The sequence below is a fragment of the Dermacentor albipictus genome, chromosome 1, assembly GCF_038994185.2.
Source record: "Dermacentor albipictus isolate Rhodes 1998 colony chromosome 1, USDA_Dalb.pri_finalv2, whole genome shotgun sequence".
In the NCBI taxonomy this organism is placed as follows: Eukaryota; Metazoa; Arthropoda; class Arachnida; order Ixodida; family Ixodidae; genus Dermacentor; species Dermacentor albipictus.
In genome coordinates, this window is record NC_091821.1 from 22,319,259 (window position 1) to 22,340,001 (window position 20,743).

Genomic DNA, 20,743 nt, shown 5'->3' on the forward strand with positions numbered 1-20,743 from the left:
CAGAGAGCAACGAAACAGTTCACCGGGTGTGTAAACAAAGTGGTCACGTGTTCGCAAAAAGCCATGACGTATGCTCTGCCGCGCAGCCAGCGTGCGGCGCGCCGGCACGCGAGCTTCGTGTTGCTAGTCGTCTGCTACGCCTGCACGTGGTTTGCCATGTCCTCGCCATCATCGTCGTCGTCGTCCTCGTTTTCGTCGTCCAGCGGCGACGATTTCCTGCATGTGGGAGTCGCCGCCGTATTAGACGTGGCCAATCACTTTCAATTTGACCCACTGGAGAGCAGCGACTCGGATATTGCGGCCGGCGACGGCGAGCACTGCAGGAGACACACGGTACGATTCGGCGTCCGATCCGACGTGCGGCGCCGCATGCTCCGGCATGCGGCATACGATGAAGCGGGAGACACACGGTCCGATTTGGTGTCCGATCCGGCGTCCGACGCGCCGGAACGGCAGCCGGAATCGAGGTGTTTTGCCGTGCCGAAGCGCCGGATCGGACGTCCGGCGTGCGACAAACCGGGATTTTCATCGTCCGACGCGTCCGACAACCGCACCGTCGTCTGGCCGCAGCCAATGACAGCGCGGCTGGCATGTGACGTTCCCTCCACGGAGGCGGCGCTGGCTGGCCGGTTTCTCGCAGTGTTTTTTTTTTTCCTTGCCTGCTGCAGTTTGTTTCCGACACGAAGTAGTTACCAGTTCAGTAAAATTATCTCGACGTGTGCCTGTTATTCAAAGCAACGCCTAGTACACTAGGACTAAGCTACTGGCGAGATCAGGAGACGCGACGCGAGGGCATTTCGCGGGCAGACAGCACACACCGACCGTCTGAAGGCTGTTTCACATGCTGCGACTGCAACGACGAAAATCGGTGCTGTCGCACGCATCGCAATGCGATTTTTAGAGGGCTCATTTCACATGATTGCGATTTTAACAATGCGACTGGTGCGACGCCCAGGGTTGCTTAGTGCCAGGTTTCGTGGCACACGCTGCATAATTCATTTATTGTAGTGAATAAAACGTTTACACTATAATATTATTGACTTCTTTTGATTATAAGCAAATAATATGTACGTTTACTCATTTAAAAACGTTAGTTAAGATTTGTCTTGGGGTGCGCGACGGCGGTTTCTGTAGTTCAGTGCGACATCGCGCACGTAAACAGCTGTTCGTAGGTGGTTCAGCGGTGTGTGTTGCCTTATCTACCTTCTATGACCGTTTTGTTCTGCCTGTGCTGCAACAATCTGCAAGATGACCTATCGACAAGTTCATATAGCTCCCCTCACCGTATATGCAGTATTCGGAATTCGGCTGCCACGAAGTTGTCGTGTCAGCCCAACAAGATCCTCGCGCTACCCGTGCTCGGCGTCAGCGTCTAGAGAAATGATGCGTGTATATTGCCTGTCATTGCGCATATGTGGTGCCTGCTCCTAGCCATATTCTTACGCCATACGCAACAAGAAGCACCAACCCGAACGCCCGCGTGTGCCCCTGAACGAAGCCTCAAACGATCTTTGTGATTACGACGTGGAATGAAAATTGTGTTGTGAAATTCAACCTTAGCGCTAGCCTGGTTCGTCCATCGCCGTGCTTGCGCTGCGAATATATATATGGGAGCCCCCTCTCAATATTTCTAAAGGCGCAAAAGCCGACGCATCAAATGTTTCGAGCAGTTACCGTCACTTTTGTAGAAACCTGTACGTTGTAACATAGCATTCTAAAAGACACGCTTCTCGTCCACTTTGTTGTCCCGTGTCTCGCGCTGGTAGTATACTCGGAACTTCTAACAAGAAGACCATATCAATACGCGCTATTCATAATGCAGGATCGTAGGCCCACGGCAGGCGCACTTGCCGTAGAATTTTTCAGCTTTCTGCTCAGCCTCGCACGCCTCTCACAGTTAGCCTGTTTTGTGGAAATAAATATTATTATATTATTAATGTTATTAGATATTATAGTTTCTTCACTAATTTATAGCAATCGTCCAGATTTCTTAAGCTAGTCATGCATTTAACCTATATTAGATCAACATTGTTACGACATGCTTATGGGAGTCATTTCAAACTAGATTGCTCAGCAGAGAAAGTACAAATGCAAGCCTCAATGTTTATTCCAATTTGGTATTCCTATACATTATATTGTCAGAATTTTATGCCTGCTTGCATTTCCTGCAATTCAATGTTCAGAGCTGGAAAAACTGATTCCTCTTCTTGCTGTCGAATGGCTGCTTCAATGTCGATAGCAAGCTATAATTATTCATTTCGAAAGTGTTAAGCAATGACTATATGTCTAAGCTTATCAGTGCGTTTTTGTTCCACGAACACTTTTAAGTTTTCTCTCTCCCTCTCATTGACAGCCATGGAATGAAACCGTTCACTTTCATATGTATCAGAATGCAAACATTCTGAAATTTGTCCTGAACATTTGTCTGCGTCCTATAGTGTGCATGTTTGTATTAAGTTCTGGGGTTACAATCGCAGTGATCTACACATATTGTTATATTGCAAGAAACAAATTTATTTCACTTTGTTTTCAAATCTACAATGTGGCCATGCAGTAACGACTGCATTAATAAGCAAAAAAGAAAACTGCAGATTCAGTGTACGTGTTGGAACCTATGCAAAGTGAAGTTTTTGTCAAGTGGTCAATTAAATGCTGTTAAAGTAACTGCGATATATACCATTTGTCTTATTTTCAACAATCCAACTTGTCATCTTTTGCAAGGTTTGCTTATGCACCGCATAGGTCACAACCTTAATGTCATGTAATCTTTATGCATTACACTGTCCACAAACCATACCGAAACGCAAACGGCAGTTAATGTAGATGCACGCTGCGAGACATCAACACAGTGACGTTTGTTGAGCAAGGAATGGTGCGAGGTGTATGCAGATGAATGAATGACGTGCTTATGTACTTATTTATTTATATACCTCGCAGGCTGCAAGGTTGGAGTATTATGCAAGGGGGAATAAAAAAGTTACAAAAGGAAGAAGGGCACAACATTAAGAAAAAAAACAGCAAAAAAAAGCAGTACCACTACATTGCACCAACTAGCCCAACGTGTTTTACTGGCACATTATACAATACTTAACAAACAATAACAGAAAAAGTTACTGCCCATGCACCCTGTACAGACGGTAAACCAGCGAAGCTGAAATGTGCAGCCCCGGTTTTTATCACTGGGTTAATTCCAATGGCTTATTAAAGTCTTTCTATATTATTGGTTATGTCTGTGTTTCTTAATGAGGTTATGCACATGTTTGGCTTGGGTTTATCACATTGTCTATTTGGAATGCCGCACATTGCACTTTGCAAGATCACCATCTTCGAAAGTGCAATGAGCAGCGGTTCATTGTGTTAATCCAGGTGGTCCGTCGAAGTCTTTCTGAATTATGTTACGCATTTGTGTTTTGTAATGCGTTAATCATAATGTTTATGACTCAGTTATGCACTGTAGTTACCAAGTGACACACCGGGGCTGCACATTTCATTTAATTAAATACAGGGACACATTTTTGAACCTATAGGGAAGTCTGAGAGAGACTTCTGCACGCGCGCTCTGCTGCTAGAGAGAAATGACGTCACTATCGGTGTAGCCATTGGCCCGCCACACCTTTGCTGCAAGATAATTATGACATCATGATCTTGTCTTAACCCCGTCCCACTCTGTGTCCCTTCCTTGGAATAATGCGTAGATAAATGTTTATGTGTTAAATGCATAAGCAATTTCTATGTCTACCCAACAAGAAATGTCTCCGTCCCTCATGTAAGACGAACAATGGCTCACAACCCCCGAAACAATGGCTCATACCCCTACGCTAGGGTTCTTGTGATCGGACCATGAGTGTTTCGCCTAGGCATATACAGCTTCACTCTAAAAAGAATGAACACCTTTCTGCTAGATACCAAGATAATCTCATGAGGTGTTCTAACAAATGAAAGTTTATTGACCATGCCAAGTAAATGCTGGTCGACAAGCAATAAATCGAATTTACACAAAAAGCAGAAGCAAGATCTGATGTGTGACCATACAGATCCCAACAGGAAACGCATCCATCTCTGAAAGTGTAACAGCGGCCATGCTGACACAAGATTCTCCCAGTGTATTTGCATCTACAGCATCCATAATTTCTCTAGGCAGCCGATCTCCACAGAATGCTAGCTTCTTCCTCTACAATGCACTCTCCACATCTGAGCGTGCATCGTAGAGGAAGAAGCTAGCATTCTGTGCAGATCGGCTGCCTAGAGAAATTACGGAAGCTGTAGATCTAAAAATGCTGGGTTAATCTTGACATCACGGCCCCCGCTAAAAAGGGATGCATTTCCCGTCAGGAAATGCACATGAATTTTTGCTTCTCCTTTTTGTGTATGTTCAGTCTATTTCTTGTCAGCGAGCATTTACTCGGTGTGTACATTAAACTTTTGATTGTTAGATCATCACGGTTTTCTTGTTTGTCCTATGTGTTCTTTGGTGCCATTTGCAGCCAGGCTATTCGTTTTTTTTTTTAGACTGCAGCAAGTCACTTTAATAGCCCTCATGATACCTTATAAAATCTTTTATTTGGCCAATGTAGCAAGAATTTACAGTGTGAGGCAGTAAGAACAGGGTATGCTAACTTCTAATTAAAATGTTTATTGTGAAAGTGCAGTGATCTATAAAGGTTACCACAAAGTAGTGCAGCAATAAAACCTGATAAAGACTAGTGCTTGATGAAACAAAACATAAAAGCAGGAAAGGGGGAAAATACGTATAGATATTCAAGTCCAGGGAAAAAAAACAGTGATGACCAAGTGTGCAAGTGGCTACCTTCCAGGAAACTGATTTTTTCCCCAATGGCATGGAACTGGAAGAATGTGCTTGCATTGCATAAGCAAACTGTCAGTCTGTCTATTGGAATAACAACAGTGTTTCTTGAAGGGTGCTGGCATGCAGGATTGGCAATTGTAATTATTTTTTCCTGCACTTGGAATTTTTCTCTATTTTCTTTCTGTAGCATATTTATTTATGTTTGGCTGCATCAAGCACCAATTTTTATCTATCCTTCAATGATGTCTTTCTTTTTCTGGGGAAAATTCGGGGAAGGCAGGAGACGGAAATTCAAGACGATGAGCAACATGATAACAAGGTGAAAGCAGGAGCCAACGTTTCCACACGTGGAATTTGAAGAAGACAAGTCCACTTGTCGAAACGTTGGCTCCTGCTTTCACCTTGTTCTCGTTTTGCTCATCGCCCTTTTACAACTCGCCACATTTTTACAAATGAACCTCAGTTGAAAGTTAGTCCTCATCCATATCTAGTATCATCCTGTTGATACTGCTCCATGCTATGCACTCTTGCAACATTTGTGTGTGTATGTGTGCACACGTGTGGATTTGGATGCGGGATCGGGCCCTTGGGCAGAGGTATCATTCTTCTCCTGTGCAGCCTTATGAATTCATTAACTATACTGCAACAGAAATGCAACGAACAGGAACGAAGTGAACACACAGAGCGCTTCGTTCTTGTGTGTTGTCTATCTGTTGCACTTTAGTTAATAATGAATACACACAAACTCATCTAGTTTTCAGTTATTATGTCAGGCTTATAAGCCTGCTTGTGTCCTGGAATAACTGCATGGCTATGTATCCTGTAATTTAATTTCTGGCCATGTGCTGGCAAGTCGCGTGTTAATCTCTTGATTTTCCTGACAATCTTGTGTGATGTGCAGGCCCAGACAGTTTCTGGTGAATCCATGCAGGGTGTTGTGCAGGGTGTAATCTGCATTACAAGTGCTGCTTTGATTGCTTTCCGTTCAGCTTTTCTAGGTGTAGGATGACCTAAAATGGTACTCACTTATATGGGGTTTAGTTTTATGTAGTGTCATACTACTGTTACACTGCTATTGCCAGATCAGTGTACTATATGTGCCTTATGTTTGCTTGCATCTTCGTGATTAGCAACCTCCTGTGTTTGTTTGGCAGTTGCATATAATCTCCTGGCCTAATTGTTTGTCCCCATATTTCACGGTATGGGCCTGTTGTGTTTCAACTTCACGTACTCCCGAGGTTGCCTTTCTGAAGGGAGGGGTGTTTGCATCTCATATGCTAACTGGCATAGTATCTTGGGACGAGGTTCTGAGCTCTTGAGACAAAGAATTTGTGCTGCAGGCTGCAACTCTACTCTGTCTAGGTGCTTGTTCGTTAGCTCTTTCTCATAGAGGCCTTCAAGCATGGTACAGTTGGAAAGACCTGTTATTACTACCCGATGCCTGTATTCGATGAGTTGTCTTTTTTGTGTGCTGTTGGTAACTCATACCGTACCACACCTTGGACACAAGCACAGCATCTGCGATTTTCTATAGTATACGCTCGCCCACCCCCGTTATTTCGAGATTATTCTTTTCACCAGGTGTGGAAGTTGCGTCCAGGCATTGCATAATTGTTTCACCCACATGCTGGCTCTGCCGTCATGGGCTTACACTAGCTGAGGATTTGTGGATGTTGACTTGCGGGCATATTTGTCCAGCTATGTGGATCACTATGTGCAATCTGGGGTAGTTCTTGATTCTAGTCTTTCTTTTTTTCTGACGTCGATATGAGCTGACTTATCAGAAAGCGAGAGGCCAGACTAGCCAAGAAAGTCTGCAGTGTTGTCGAGGGCTTGTTGCATCATTTTTGATTTCTGTATAAGATAGCTTTCCCACAGACTGTAATACACCATAGGCTGTAGTGTTTCTTGTAGTGTGCCCGTGTTGTTGGTGTGTGTGGGCTAAACGTACCTCCAACTCTCACCTGGAATTTTCTGTCTTTCAGAAAGTTAGTTTAAGTGTTCTACCAGAAATGTTTTTGCACATCGTTCCTCTTATTAGAGCAGCATGAGGTACTGCTGTTAACCCTTTAATGACGAGACATATAAATACCGAGAAAACATGTTTATTGTTCTATCTAAATATGCAAAACACGTCAAGAGTAAGCATAATCAACAAAAAGAAAAAATATTTTGCAGAAATTTTTCAGCAATAGAGGGAAAACCCCAGGCAGGAAACTGGAAGTGGGCTTCACCCCATTGAAGCCACCTAGCTTTATTTTCCATTTGTATAGACAGCTCTTATCATATGTGAACCAGAGGTGCCCATTTCATTTGCTTTACATCAGATGTGCGACACCAATGCAGCTGCATACGTTGCATTGGCCTGTCTCCTCTGAACTTGCTTGCACAAGACAGTGAGTCACGTGCCAAACTTCTTCTTCCTCGTCCAGTGTTCCTGCTCTAAACCAACAAATTGACAACCAACAACGCTTGCTGCTTGTCATTCAGTGTTGGCCGAAGACATTTAGCTAGAAACTTCGTACTCGATACTTAAACTCGACAAGAAAAAAATTCTTTTTTGGTGTGTTGCCTGTAGGCAACACTCGTCAATAAAGGGTTAAAAGCCTCTTCACTCTGTTCATTTTTTCATAAGCGGTATTACACAATGTCCTGCCATAAAGTTTCTGCTGCTTATGGCCCACTCATATCTGCCCGAAGGGACAACTCTTGAAAAAGGTTTTCTTTGTGCTATGTGTGCGACGTAGTATGAGCATTCATGCCTTGACATTTATACATCTGTATAACCAGCTTCTTGACAGAGTACTTGCTATACCTGATCATGCTTACTTGTGCAGTGCTGTTGAACAATACATATTGATGCAATGAATATTTACACACTTGAATTATCACGAAAGATGGTTGTTTTACAATTCTGCGCTTTGCTTTCTATTGGTGTTAGATTTTGCATAAGCATGCCCCCCGTGCAATAGCATTTTGAAGTGTAAGGGTTCAATAAAAGGTGATGAACTAAATCTAAGTGCAAGAGCTTTTTTTCGCACCTATGACTCCCATCGAAATGCGACTTCCATGGCTGGCAAATCAATCCCTCGCCTTGTGTTAGCAGCAGAATGCTATAGCCACAGTGGCAGGTGAACAAATTGAAGAACAATATTTCTGTCTATAATTTTTTTTCTTGCCTGTATGTAAGTAAAGTTTGGAATAAGTTTGTCATTGCAAAAAAGCCCAGTTTGTGTTCTTTTATTGAATAAACCACATATTGTGTATAGTTGAAATGCAGAAATTTGTTCTAAAATCCTCAGGTGATATATGTTCTTGCAAGTAGCATGGTATTTCATTACTTACAAAGATAGTAATCGCAGCGCATATCGTTATATGGGTTTACACACTAATATATGTGATCACAAACTTATTAGAAACTTACTAGAAACATGTAAGGCATGAATGTTTCTGCACACTTGATCAGCTGTGAACGTGCAAGAACTGCTTGTACTGGCTGACTTCACTGCACAGTTTAGATTTACTTTTCTTCAGCGTGTCGTTTTATACTGTTTTATCCACACAAGAACAGGGCGTTTGCCTGCTTTTCGCATTTTTGCACGAGTTCTACATAATTGTGCAGGAGGGTACGTTGTCACTGTATTTACTTAATCTACTAGCTGTGCAGTTAGTTACCTTGCAGAGCAAGTGTTCATACAGATGCAGTAAGGTGCAAGAAAAAAAAATTCTCTAGCGAAGAGGTGCAACCAAACGTGCATGTAATATTTTATTCAAGCCACGGATTTAATGCTATCGTAGCAAATTCATTACGATAGCCTACGCTTTTGCTCTGTCAAATTTAATAAGAGGCAAGATAAGCTTTCAAGATGCATCGGGAAATTCGTGCTTGAAAACCGACAAGAAAATGCGACTGAACGGTACCGCGTTCAGCGCAACGTTGAAACTTCGGGTACTTTGCTGTATTGTCATTTGCCCTTGCCGAGGTTGAAATAATTCAAGCTGTTCCGTAAGCGCGATTTTTGCATGCTACTCAACAAAACATTGTAGCGACCTCGTCGTCTGCTGGGGATCGAACACCTCCTAGCACTGACAACTCGCAAAGGCGTACGAAGCAAACGTGAAAATGCACTTCATTTGCTGTGCAGAGTGTCAACAAACGCATAGAAATCGGAGAATGCAATCTGCGGTACAAGTTTTTTATTGTCCCTTCGCGTACGTACCGAATTCGACGATCCACGTCTCCGCGCATGTCGATCGAGACGCCATTTTCCAAAACAAACCAGCGAAATAGCTCCTTTGGCAGCTCTCCGCGCAATTTCGACGGAAAATCGCAGCGATCGGTGCGACGGTGCGACTGTGCGACCAACCGGTTGGTCGCAGCCGAAAATCGGGGGGTCGGCACTGCGACTGCGATTTTCATCGCAAACGACGGAAATCGCACTTCCGGTGCGACGAAAATCGCATCATGTGAAACAGGCTTGAGCGAGGCTGCTCGCTTTGCTTGCACGTTTGCCCTTCGCAACGACTGCGTCGAGTAAACCAATTGTATTTAATTACGGGCGACCTAAGTGTACAGTGTTAATTCTTTTGGCAAACATAAGCGCTCTTCGACGAGCTCGGGTTGGATCGTAAGCGCCGTCGGCCGCGGCGTCTGCCTAGCTAGGCCTACCCGCTCTATCGCTGGCTGTTAGCGGAGTCGTCAGTGGACGACGCGCCGTCGTGAAGTGTTCTGTCACTCGCAGGGGCATAACGTTATTGGCAGTGTTCACGTAAAGCGACGCAGTGTTGTGGAGAGTTGTTTATATTGCGTTTCTCGACGTGGCTCTGAAGTCAAGCTGGAGGGCTGGATCTGGGCGGAGCTTACGCGCCGCTCAATCTTTCGGATGCACGCACCGTGTGTCCCGAATAAGCCGCATGGTAGCCAACGAAAATTCGTGACGTGGCCACATGACGTAGCGTTTTCTTGGCTATTTACAGACCCGGGTGATGTCAATGTCGCGAGGTGCTCTGTTTTACGATTGGCTGCGCGCACGTACTTTAAAATTGATTTTAAACATGTTCTAAGCGATATTCGCCGCTGATATATTACACACGATGTGTGTGTGACCCACTAAACCGATCTCACAAGTTATCTCGACTTCAAATTTTTGTGTCAGTACTCCTTTAAAGACATATATTCAGACACACCTGGCAGGACCGCCGCGATCGTTCACGAAATCGAGTTAACCTCATCGGACGCAGTTCGTTCGAAAGCTTATCGCGTTTCACCTCGTCAACGTGAAGTCATGACCGCTGAAATAAACAAGATGTTAGAGCTAGGTGTAATCGAGCCAGGAGAGAGTGATTATACCTCACCTCTTATGTTGGTTGAGGTCCCAGGAAAAGAGCCGCGGCCATGTATCGACTACCGCAGGCTCAATTTAATCACGAAGGACCAGACTTATCCAATACCGCATATCGAGGAAAGGCTTGAGAAAGTGAGCAGTGCTAATTTCATCTCTACGCTTGATTTAGTCAGAGGGTACTGGCAGGTTCCGTTGACCGAGAGGGCAAGCAGGCTTGCGCCGTTTATTTCCCCGGTGGGAACCTTTCTGCCGAAAGTCCTGAGCTTTGGATTGAAGAATGCTCCCTATTGTTTCTCTAGCCTTATGGACCAGGTGCTACGGGGAATGGAGGACTTTGCAATTCCGTGTGTCGATGACATAGCAATCTTTTCTTCATCATGAGTGGACGATATGCAACACCTGCGAACCGTGTTGTGCCGTCTACGAGAGGCCAACTTAACTGTTAAGGCTCCCAAATGCCAATTAGGGCGCGCGGAGGTAGCTTATCTAGGTCATGTAATAGGGCAAGGCCATCGTCGGTCTTCCGAGGTTAAACTGGCTGCAATAGACAACTTCCCGTAACCACGCACCAAGCGGGACATCTGGTGATGCCTTGGCTTGGCAGGTTATTACCAAAGATATATCCCCCGTGATTCCGAGATTGCCAGTTCTTTAACAGATGCTCTCAGAAAAACAGAACCACAAACGGTAAAGTGGGATGACGCAAAAGAAAAGGCTTTTAGTATACTGAAGAAAGCACTAACGAGTCAGCCAGTGTTGAACGCGCTCGACTACTCTAAGTCATTAATTCTTCAGTGTGATACCAGCGACCGGTGTATGGGGGGGCGTCAAAAGAGTAATAACGCAGACGGGCACCTTGTACTGTACGCCAGTGGAAAGCTTCCAGTTCGTGAGGAAGCACACAGTCCATCAGAAAAGGAATGCGCCTGCGTAGTATGGGCGGTGCAGAAGCTAGCGTGCTATATCGCTGGTTCAAGATTCACCATAGAGACTGACCGCTGTCCCCTGACATAGCTGCAGTCCACGTCTACGAAAAACGGCCGTCTTTTGCGCTCGAGCTTGTCTCTTCAACAGTACACCTTCGATATTCGCTACAAGAAGGGTAAGCTTAACGGCAATGCCGACGGTCTCAGTCGTCGCCCCTGGAATAGCGAAAGGCCCATGCTCACTCGGGTTTCCGTGGCATTTTTACGTTTTTATATTTTTTCATACGTTTTTTTTTATTGTCGCGAAGGTATAGTTGATTGTTAGCTGATTTTATCAACCACGTCTTAACGCTTTCAAGAAATGGCTGTTTTTAGTGTTCAGGGGGGAAGGACGCGCGTAAGGAATGGGAAAGGTGTAGCGGGTTTTCTTTTTTTTTTTTGTAAAGCCTAGTGTGTCTTGGGGGAGTGTGGCCTTGTACTCGCTTACTTTGTGGTTGTGGGTCCGGCACTGTTCTGGAGTGATTGCTTGCCCAAACAGGAGACGAAAGATTGCGAGGCTTGTTTGCAAGTCCAGTTTCACCGGACCGGACCAGGGAGAAAAGACACAAGAGCGCCACGAGGACTGATGAACGACTACCAGGAATCTACTAGCTACGAACCAAGGGATCGTCATCTCTGAGGGTAATTTTGCTACTGAACCGCCGATCTCTCGCCCTGTGGCTGCTAGCCCCTACGCCACGTCGGGAGCTTCCTGCCCCACCGGAGATGCTGTTACTGTTGGCGTGTAGCACCCCCTGCAATAAGGATACTCGGCCACCATGCCTCATCGAAACGAAGGGTCAATTCCCAATTTGTTGTGGTTGTCTCGAGGGGTTGCCGGTCTGGCTGGCGCCGCGCACTGCTTACAGGCCCCTTTGTGTGTGTGTGTGTGTGTGTGTGTGTGTGTGTGTGTGTGTGTGTGTGTGTGTGTGTGTGCGACTTTACAGGGACCCCTTCCACGAACTATCAAGCTCTACAGGAGAACTTCCGCAAATCAACGTCGCCTAGAAGAAAGGATCAAGCCACGACGAGAACTTACAACATCAACTGGGAGAATGGATCAATCGCCCATCCACAACCAGACACCCCTTCCACGAACTGTCAAGACTTTTCGCGAACCAAACAGGCCCCACGGGTTGCCACCAGAGGAAACAAGCCCGTACCACCTGGAAACATGGATCAGCAGCCCCATCCCCGACCAGGCACCAGGGTTGCCACCTGCGGAGGCGGGGCCGTGCAAGCTCATCGGGGAGGAGTGATCAGCTGCTCATTCACAACCAGACTCAGTGCCTGTCACGTGATGTTGACGTGAGCAAGATCCCGCCTACGACCTTAGTAGGCCTATTTAAAGGGTCCTGCAATTTATTTTTTCACTTCATTCTTTTCTTCTTATATTTCACCAACCATTGAATAAGCCGTGCAAGTTTCGCACTAGAAGTCGTCTCGTCCTTGCCTTGTCGCCATGGTCTACCGGATGCCTGCAGCCCACCGACAACGCCACGCTACCCAGTAGTAACGTCGGTCGAGCTTCGAAAAACGGGCGTCGCAGCAACTGGTCGGCAGCGGTGAGGTACGCTACCCTGGAGAACGCAACAGTGGCAGGAGACGCCATATTACGATTATGATTTCAGCTGACGCAGGTGATATGCTCAGCTTCCTAGTGGCAACGTATGTGGACGCCTTTTTATTCAGTAGGCTGCAAAAGAACTTGTCCCAGTGCCTTTGCCGTAAAATGCTGCGCAAGGCTACTTCCTGACATTAGTTCGTCCAAGAAGGGGGCACAGTACACTGAAACATTGTTGAAATGCAGAGATGATGGCAACTAAAAGCATCAATATGCTAGGGAACGTGCTTCCTGGCAAACGCTACAATTTCTTTCTCGTATAAGTGGCGACCTCTCCGTAGTTTCTGCCATCTATCAAAGCGCAGCAACTATGTTACTGTTGAGAAAACAGAGCTCTAACTAGCACGCAAGCGCCGTGATGCAGCACTCGCTTATGCTAAGATATGTAGCAGCTGGGAAACATACAACGTGTTAAGCAGCTATGGGTGCCTGCGCTGCAAGTTTTAGCCGATAATGGGGACCTATTTAGTCGCACGCATAGACCTTCTGATCGGGCGAGGAGAAAAGGGAGAGCCTTTCCTCCTCGCCCGATGAGTAGGTCTATACGTGCGACTAAATAGGTCCCCATTATCGGCTAAAACTTGCGGTGCAGGTACCCATAGCTGCTTAACACTTTGTATGTTTCCCAGCTGCTACATATCTTAGCATAAGCGAGTGCTGCACTTGGGCGATCCAGCGCGGCGCTGCTTGATAGTATTGCTGTCGCGTGCTGCGGAACGATTTCTATATGTTTTAAATCGTACTCTGTGAAATTTACTCAATGTCCGTTCACATAAGATCGTCAGGGAAGCCTTTCTATGCATCTTAAGGTGGATACACACGGGAGGGCAAAATCCCGCCTGCTCCGCGGACAAATAGTGACGTCATCACTTGAATCCGGCGCAGCCGAGTTAGGTCGCATTCACACAGCCGGAGCACCGTTTGCGGAATCCGCGTGCTTATTCTCGACGCCAACGCCACGCACGTTGCCAAACTGCTGGGTACGAGTGCGCATTCCAAGATAGACAGCTATCGGAGGCGGCGTTTGTCCGCGTTGGCTGTTCTACTCGAAGTGAGTGAAGACAGCTAGGTGTAGGCTGTAAAAAGAAAACGATTATGCTTGAAGAAACCACGGATGTCGAAGAATACGCTTTGTGTTCAGAGCTTGCTTTGTGAAGATCTGCTAGAGTGTGATCCGCACGAATACAAGCGCCTACTGCGCGTCAGCAGCACGCAGTTTTTCGAACTTCTGGCCCCCGTTCAACATACAATCGAGCGGCAAGAAACCATCGTGAGACCATCTGTGCCAGCGAAGACACGGCTTCAAATCACTCTTCGCTTTCTCGCCGCAGGTAAGCACTAGTGTTCGCTTCAATTTCAAGTATCAAGTGTCACTTTTTATGAGGCGCGCTGACTTTTAAAGCGAAGGCATCCCCTAGCTTTCTCGACTGTGACTGCTGCCGCTCTCTTGGGAAGTGCGCGCTTCACGTCGCGTGTAATGTGCGCGTGCACTTATTTCCGTTAGCCCGCGGACGCAGGAATAAAACAACAAAAAAAAGAACCAACCCACTCTTTAGCGCCCTACATCTCTATGCAGTGTGTACAATGACAAACACATCTTCGTTGTGACGTGACTGCCCTTACCTCTCGCAATGAACAGTTCGTGTATTTCGGCGTAGATATAGCAAATGCTACGGCGCATGAACATCGTATAAACATGTTGCATAAGAATGTTGGAAATATGGTGAAATAAAGGCAACTGTGTGTATGAAATTTAGTTTTATAGCATGAAAATAGCCGCTTTATAAGAGATCCGCTTTACACAGATTCCAGTGTGAATATCAGATGTGCATATTTTATTCGAATGCGGAGTTCTGTCTTTCTTTGTTAATTTTTAGCGTAACCAACAATTTCTTGTTTTTCTTTTTTTAATAGGAGAAACGCACTACTCTTAAGCTGACAGTTCAGGGAGGACACTCAACTGTCAACCAGCTCATAAAAGAGACATGTGTGGCAATCTGCCTGGAGCTGAAAGACGAATTCTTGAAGACCCCCAAGACTGACGGAGAGTGGTCTAGAGCCATGCAAGACATCAAAGAAAAGTGGCAGTTCCCCAATTGTATTGGTGCTATAGATGGAAAACATGTGTGCATCATCAAGCCAAATATTCAGGCTCTTTGTATTTCAACTACAATAAAACCTTCAGCATAGTGCTATTTGCGCTTGTTGATGCGAACTATAGGTTTCGCTATTTGGACATTGGCGCCCCTGGTTCACAAGGTGATGGCGGAATTTGGCAGTCAACACCTCTGCGAAAAGCAATTGATGAAATAAAATGCGGGACGGCCCAAAACCGTAAAAGTGGCAAGTTCGCCGGATCTTCAAATGCCCCCGGTTATTGTAGGAGATGATGCTTTTCCTCTGGGTGAAAATTCCTGAAGGTGCGGCGTTTGTTCGCGAAAACCGTTTTTAGAAACTCTGCAGAGGTTCAATCAGATGAAGAAAACAATGGGTCAAATCTAGAAGAGCATTCCCAAAAATGAAGTAAATGTTTCGGCTACATGGTTCATATTGAACTGGTAACATGCTGCTGACCACAAAAGAAAAAAAAAAGAGACAGGGCTGAGCGCAGAAATGACAGAGCGCCCTGCCCTCTCTCTTTCTTTATTTTTTGATTACGCAGCACGTCATTATCCCAGAAATGACGTTATAGCTAATAATACACGCCGACAGAGTAAGGTGCTGATCCTGCATGCCGCTGAGCCATTTCGAGAGCGATCTCTTGCCATAGCCTGTTACGCAGCTGCGCGCTTGCATAAGCGGTGAGCTCTACATTCAATAGCGCTGCGAATCCATCAAAAAGAGCAAAAAAAGTACCGGTTGCTTCGTCACTTAGCATTTTCTTGTGCACCTCACTCATGTTGAGGTCACGCAGGCTGCGCGGTCTAAATAGAAATGCGCGCGCAACCACGACTCGCCTTTCCCGCTGCACCACAACAAAAGCACATGCGGTGACTCCTGCACAACAAAAACACACGTGGCATCAAGCCACGGATGCATCAAGCCGACAACACGCCATCGTAGCCACGCCAACCCGTCCAATGTTGGCAGATTTGACGCTGACTACGTTAAATTGAGGCCAGACGACCTCCGAACGGACGGATGGAAATACCGGCGAGCATTTTCAATCCGGACCGCGAGCGGAGGAGGCCGGACAAGGCGAGGGCGGCAAGTTTTGATGACGCGCGCGTCACGTGATGCGCGATCCGCTGCGAAAATTCCTCCTCCGTCCGGTCGTGTGAATGCACCTTTACCGATGCATAGTACGCAGAAATAGAGAGTTTTAGCTTGAGCGTTTTTACGGCCAGCGGGGCGGAGCGGGCGAGCGAATACACCAGCGGAGAGGCGCGCGAGAAAATAGTTTTAGCCGGGCGGATCGCCCGTCTTTTCGAGCGGAGTAGAGTCACTTGCTCTGCTGCTCCACCTATTGGTCACAATTCGAGTTATAGTGAAAAGAATATCAATTAAACCTGCTAATAATGCGCTGAAACTGTTTAATAAAGGTAGGTTATGTGTTTTTAGTTAGTTATTTGGTTAAACTTCTAAACGGGCCTGAGCAGCGGTCGCCGTCGACAACGCAGCAGCGCCGGCGCTTGTGTTGACGGCTGCCATCTTGAATACCCATACACGCCCGCGCGCTTTTACGCACGCTCGCGCGCTGCCTATCGCTCCGCTGGAGAGGGCTTCCCAGCGGGCGTAAGCTGCGCTCCGTAAAAACGCTGGCCGGCCCAGCGACGTGCGCATGCGCAGTGGCGTCTGCGCTCGTCCGCTCCGCTCCGCTGGCCGTAAAAACGCGCAAGCTAAAACTCTCTAATATCTCTTGGGGGCGCAAACCTGTGACGTGCATTTTCAGCGTTATCAGCCGCGGTGTGTGTACGTGTTGTGAACCTTTTGCCTATATCGGTTTTAATTCAACGAATAGAACCGGTGTCTCTGTATTACCAGCATGAAACGGTAAATCTGCGCACTATCTGATCGCATGACGTAGGCACTAAAAACATGAATCTTAAGAGCGCAAGCTCGTCTATGCGGCCAACCTAAGGCAACTACGAAACATCTAAGCGGCAGGCGCTATCAAATACACCGGCATCGTTCTCACGCATATCAAATCTAGTAGGCCTGAAATCAGTACATGTCTACGCTAGGCTTCCTGCATGAGGCCGATGGCGCTGCTCAACACACCGATCACTGCGGTTGGTGAACCAGCATGATACATATATGAGCTATGTGATTCGGCATTGCTTTTTTGTCCTGTAAAGCCATAATGTATGAGAGCGATCGCATAAAAAGAATGCGATGGCTATTTTTGAGGACAACATTTCCGTAATACGTGTGAGTACTTAGTATACACTCTAAGAACAGTTTATACCCTTTGGCTTGCCCCTTCTGCCACACAAAAATAATCGTCATCTGCCTTGATGCGTTTCCTTTCTTTATCGCTGCGAGCCCGGAACTTTCCAGTAACGAACGGCACGCGCGTTATCAGCATAGAACAGTTTACACCCTTTGGAGTGCCTCTTCTGATAACGCGCGTGCCGTTCGTCACTGGAAAGTTCCGGGCTTGCAGCGATAAAGAAAGGAAACGCATGAAGGCAGATGACGATTATTTTTGTGTGGCAGAAGGGGCAAGCCAAAGGGTGTAAACTGTTCTTAGAGTGTAGAATGGAACGAACAGAACCGAAAAAAAATTTCGGTTGTCATCCTCTTTCTCGAAAAAGAAGGAGAAAACGGGCTAATGCCGCAATACGAGCTCGTATAGTCACGCCCCACAACGTTTATACATGTGTAAACGTTGATGCCGCATGCTCGGACCATTGTCAGGGTTGGGGGCTCAATCCCGTCGCTCGTGATCCGTTGTCAAGATTGGAGTCCGGCATGAATTAGAAGGTAGCTGGCCCATGCCGTCGTCCAACTTATCCACGCTGAGGACGTTGATGAAGGGAAGGACTGCTTCTCATCGAGATCGAGGAACATGGGTTTATTTACAATATTTATATCACTCTAACATGACTATTTGAGAGAGAGTGTCAGTCCAACATGACTGCTCAAGAGAAGTGTGTCGAGCATCCGCACAACAGCAGTTTTTAAACACTCGGTCCGCCGGCGATACAAGGCGGCGAACGTTCGTTTCGTCGTCGCAAAACTAGCCGCCTCCCGCAGGACGGCCTACGCACACAAAGGCACACACGTTCCAATGTCCGGAGCCGACGTCAGAGGGGCCCCGTAGAACTCGGAGCCGTTCCGGGTAGCGCGTTGGGGAGTTTGGGAACAATAGTTGGCCCGCCGAACTCATTCCGTCACAAAGTCGATTTAGTAACGCTGTGGCTAGAAGTTCGCGGCGAAGCTCCCGGTATGTTGACCGTCATAGTCGTAAGCGGGTGGCAATCTTGCACTGCAGCTGGCCATTCTTAACAGCGCCGGGAGGTTGCCGTCATTGTCGTAAGTGGCTGGCAATCCTGCACGGCCGCTGGCCATTCTTAAGACCATGCGCTACATTGTTACGTGAAGCTGAAGCCGAATACTATTTACAAGTTATTTACAGGTAAGCTCACGGAGCCAAAATGGCGACGCTATATCAAACCGGGCACACACGTCGTCTTCGTCCTCCTCAGTGCAGCCACACTATGGTGGCTGTTCCGTAGCACCACCTCCGGCTGTAGAAGCACCGTCCCGGTGCTTAATTTACACATCCGTGGTGAAAGGTGTGTGGCATGGTTTTAGTCTTGCCACGTGAACGATGTCACTTGCAGCTGATGATGACGCTGAGCGATCGGCGGGGATGACTTCATACGTGACATCGGTCACTTGTCGTGCCACAATATATAACAGAGATATCTGTAATCCAGAACCTACCACTGCTTAGGACGCTCGCGCAGTTCGTAAACGGTCACCTTACTGGACAAGTATAGTTCACACTGGAAGGTGTGCCGTTTTTACTAACCAAAACTATTTTATTCATAGGTGGAAACCTCATCCACCGAACCAAGTAGTAACACAATGTAATCTGCAGCTAACACTTTGAACGCTTGTCAAAGTATACAGCAGAGCTCCTATCGTAGCAGAACGATACCCACGCTGTTACGATCGTCGTGTATGTTTCATTGCTCCTAAACCGCAGCTTAGAACTAGAGGATAATACTACAATAAGGTCACATTAGTGGGTGTTCAATTCATTCAATTGGCAGACTCGTGCGCAAGCGCGTGAGAGAGGTAATTTACCATAACCAAATGAAAAAAAATGTGTGTTCTGATTTAGAACACAGCAGGTGATTAAGACATATCGAGTGCGTAAAAAAAGGCGTAAATATCGCAACGGCTGAGCTCGTTCACGCTTCTGTGGAAGCCACCGTACTTTCGATTTCTGCGATAGTAATTAGAGCAAAATCTGACCGAAGTTGGCACTGAGAAACACCGGATATTATCGTACACCATGCATATGAAGCTTCAAAATCAGAAAAAAAGAAAGAAAGAAAAGACAAGCGCGCCTGCGCAATACCTCTAAACCGACCTGAACTTCGTGGCGGTGCGACGAAAAATGAACCACGCGTGACGGCGCCGAAGCAGACGCTCTGGCACGTGATCCTACTTCTCACGTCATTCAGGCGCTGGCACTAGGCGGCGTCACGGTATGTCCTCGCGTCCATGCAGTTACGCTTGTCTAGAAGTTCCTTAACTCAATAACAAGGATGCTAAAAGTGTGTTCTTAACAATGTAATGAAAGTTGCTCTCGTTAAGAACAAGCGAGCATCAAGAATTTCCGTAAACCAGTTCACATACGAGTAATAAGCGATCTCTGTGCCAGCGTGATCTGCGGAAGCATGACAACCTGCGGCCCGATCTATGTTTTTCTTTCCTTTTCTTAGAGTAGCGATATACCTCTAGAATGAGCAAAAATGTTCCAATTCTGCCTAAAATTACGCTATGGGGGTTACAGTGCCGAAACCACGATCTGATTATGAGGCAGGTCGAAGTGGGGGGAAGCGGATTATAATTATGACCATTTGGTCGTGTTTAACGTGCGCCATAATTCAAGTACACGAGCGTTTTTTGCACTTCGCCCCCCACCGAAATGCAACCGCCGCGGTGGGGATCGAACCGGCGCCCTCGAGCTCGGAAGCGGAACGCCATAGCCACGGGGCTACCGCGGCGGGTTAAAACACGAAATTACGCCTTGCGCCCTCGTTCAGTGCTCCAATATCAGGCAGAATCAGGGACGTTAGCTGCTGGGTTCTTCTCGTCAACGTTCAGAAAAGCGCGAGGTGTAATGGATAGCGGCTGGTTTCTGTTTGCCGTTCTCCGAGTCAGAATTGCGAGAGGATTGCAACACAAGCATTTGCGAATTTACGCCTTGTATACATAGCGTTGTGTGTTTGTGGTGTGCGCAAAGTGAAAATAGGCTCAAGTTAAACTTGGGCTTGTCTCACGATGCATTAAAGTTAATAAACTGCGTTCGCTTCTGAGGCTTTGAGGGGGGGGGGGGGGGCTACCGCTGTTGGATTCAGATGATATCATAATCAGCTGCATTATTTCTTTTTCTGATCTGCATCAGCACTCCGGCTGTTGCAGCCGCTCAGGACACATACCAAACTGCAACTCAGCAAGTTTCGCTTTCCGAAGCCTTCTTTCACGGTGTTGGCGAGTGTCTTGGAGAAGCCGAGTACCTTCATTTGCTTTCTTTCTTTTTTTTTTTTTGCTTCTGATTTGTCTCGGCGGACGCGTCTACACTGCACTGCTGGTCGTCTATGGAGGCAGCGACGGCGGCAGCGAAAGGACAGATAAGTGCTCGCGATAAAGGAAGAGAAACGTAGCCACGGTAGGAAGAGGAGTGAAAACAGTTTTCTTTCCTTTTTTTTTTTCAAGGCAGCGCGCATACGAGCTTCGTTTACGCGTCGTGGCAGAGCGGCGGCGCCATCGCCAGCCCCACTTCGTTGCGTTTTCCGCGTTGCTCCATTTCCGGCCGGCG

General features: G+C 46.8%; 1 protein-coding gene and 1 long non-coding RNA gene across 2 annotated transcripts in view; both read left to right on the forward strand.

Annotated features, from left to right (window-relative positions):
- Positions 1-20,743, forward strand: part of Pde11 (Phosphodiesterase 11) — a 640,803-nt gene that overhangs the window by 122,286 nt on the left and 497,774 nt on the right. The window lies entirely within an intron of this gene.
- Positions 13,568-14,936, forward strand: LOC135920478 (uncharacterized). The gene is made up of 2 exons (XR_010570264.2): positions 13,568-14,072; positions 14,656-14,936. It is a non-coding gene; the product is annotated as an uncharacterized lncRNA (long non-coding RNA).